We start from the raw sequence: 2500 nt of genomic DNA on the forward strand, positions 1-2500 counted from the left end.
AAAGAGAGAAAGAGAGAAAGAGGGTAAAAAATGAAATGAAATAAAGAGATAGAGAAAGAATTTGGAGGTGGGGGAGAGGGATATATATATATAGAGAGAGACAGAGAGACAGAGAAACGACAGTCGAGAAACTAATGAACCGTATATTCCCTTTTCAAGGATCATGATTCCCTATTGTGGGAAGAGCTGGACACGGTTGAAGAGAGGGAGAGACGAAGAGAGAGAGAGAGAGAGAGAGAGAGAGAGAGAGAAAGGGAGAAGTTGTAAGGGAGAAAGAAAGAGAATCTAATGAAGGACTCTCTGTCCAATCCCATTCCATCCCCTTCCTCTCACCCTCCTTTCTATCTCTTTCTCTTGGATTTCTATTAAAACACGTTGTTTCTCTACCATAGGTCCATCTCACTTCCTCTCTTTTGCTTCTTTCAAAATTCCAGACTGACAGAGATAGAGATAGAGATAGAAATAGGGAGAGAGAGAACGAGAGAGAGAGAGAGAGAGAGAGAGAGAGAGAGAGAGAGATAAAAGCGATTCACTTAGAATAAATCTCTCTTTTCGTTATGCTTCACCTGTTCCTCGAGATAATAATAATTGTTAACTCGATGACGAAGCTTTTCGAAAGATATACAAAGCTCTCCTCCGTCTCTCTCTCTCTCTCTCTCTCTCTCTCTATCTCTCTCTTTCTCTATTATTTTGAAATTTGCCCATAGGACTGGTATGCGCGTTTGCGTATTATCTCTGTAGATTTTTTTTTTTTTCTATCTCGTGGACACAGAAAGAAGAGAGAGATATGTAATAATAAGAAAAAAAAGAGAGAGAGAGAGAGAGAGAAAAAAAGAAAAAATAAATATAGAAAAAGGAGAAAGAAATTTTTAATGAAATATTTGTAAATAAATAAATTGATCGATTAATTAATTAATGAATAAATAAATAAATAAATAAATAAATAAATGCGATGTGATAACGAGAGAACGAGCAAAAGTGAAATATATACATATTATACATATATATATATATATATATATATATAAGTATATACATATATATATATGTATATATTTTTTTTTTGCGAACTTCACACATACACACATACACACACACACACACACACACACACACACACATACACACATTCGTATGTACGTGTGAAGCTCTGAAAACTTTCGGAAACAGTTCTGCGCCACATCCGGCAACGTAATCTCTCCCCTCGGAATATGTTCAAACGATATCGCGAGTGAGAAAGAAAAAAGAGAGAAGAAGAGGAAGAAGAAAAAAAAGGAAAGAAAAAGAAAACCAAAAAAAAAGAAGAAGAAGAAAGAAAGAAAGAAAAGAAAAGCAAAAAAGGGAAGGGATATAAGAGGGAAGGACAAAACTGAGGGTGGGGCCGGGGGAAAGGGAGGAAGGATATTTGGGAAGAAGGGTAAGGTCATCTCAGTTTCACTTAATCCGCGTCACGGTGGTGGTGATGGTGATGGTGATGGTGATGGTTTAAACATTTTCGATTCACCAATTTCTCCCATTGACCTTTTTTTCTCTCTCTTCAAGTTCGTTCCGCAAGGTCGGTCATCACCAAGCGTGCAAAGATAGAGATAGTGGCAAAGAAAGAAAGAGAGAGAGAGAGAGAGAGAGAGAGAGAGAGAGGGAGAGAGAAGAAGAAGAAGAGAGAAAGAAAATTTTCTATTATACGGACGGCCTACCAGATGTCACGGACCGACTACCGAGGAGTGACACCGTAACTAAAGTCGTTATCGTGTGAAATACATCTGCCGACGAAAGCCCGGTAAACTCAGCAGCCCAGCCGCATAAGAGAAAGAGACAAAGAGAAAAAGAAAAAGAAAGAGAGTGAGAGAGAGAGAGAGAGGAATATATATATATATGTGTGTGTGTGTGTAACGTAACGACTCTCTCTACTATCCTCTTTGCCCTCGTATATAATCCGAAACTAGAGGATAAAATTGTGTGCAACTGAGATTGAAGATGGACGAGAAAGAGAGAAAAAGAGAGAGAGAGAGAGAGAGAGAGAGAGAGAGAGAGAGAGAGAGAGAGAGAGAGAGAGAGAGAGAGAGAGAAAGCTTCCAGAGAATACGTTTAAAGTCCACTTTTGCAGTAGTTCGTGACCGAAATAGGGAATGCAAAATGGCTGGACCAGACGAATTAGCATTGCGTATATCGCGAATAGGGAATTTCGAAGAGAAGTGGGATTAAATAATTAGGATTGAGTGAAGCTGTTTGAACCGCTTATGTATTATCCTTTTCAAAGTTTAGACATTTTCTCTCTCCCTCAATCTCTCTATCTCCTCTTTGACCCTTCCCTTCCCATTTCACTCTATCTCTATCTCTTTCTCTTTCTCTTTCTCTTTCTCTTTCTCTCTCTATCTATCTTTCTTTTTTCTCCCTCTTTTGTTATTATTATCAAAAAATGTTTGATATTACGAAATATTCTATAATTTCATATAACCTATAGTTTTATATTTATTTGTAAACAAATATTATTTTATCTTCC

At 37.4% G+C, this 2500-nt stretch overlaps 1 protein-coding gene across 16 annotated transcripts in view; it reads right to left on the reverse strand.

The window, feature by feature from the left end:
- Positions 1 to 2500, reverse strand: part of Fas1 (fasciclin 1 Fas1 domain-containing) — a 363149-nt gene that overhangs the window by 209539 nt on the left and 151110 nt on the right. The gene's annotated exons all lie outside the window — the stretch shown is intronic.

The sequence above is a fragment of the Vespa mandarinia genome, chromosome 20 (assembly GCF_050613455.1).
Source record: "Vespa mandarinia isolate Hongniang chromosome 20, ASM5061345v1, whole genome shotgun sequence".
NCBI classification, from domain to species: Eukaryota; Metazoa; Arthropoda; class Insecta; order Hymenoptera; family Vespidae; genus Vespa; species Vespa mandarinia.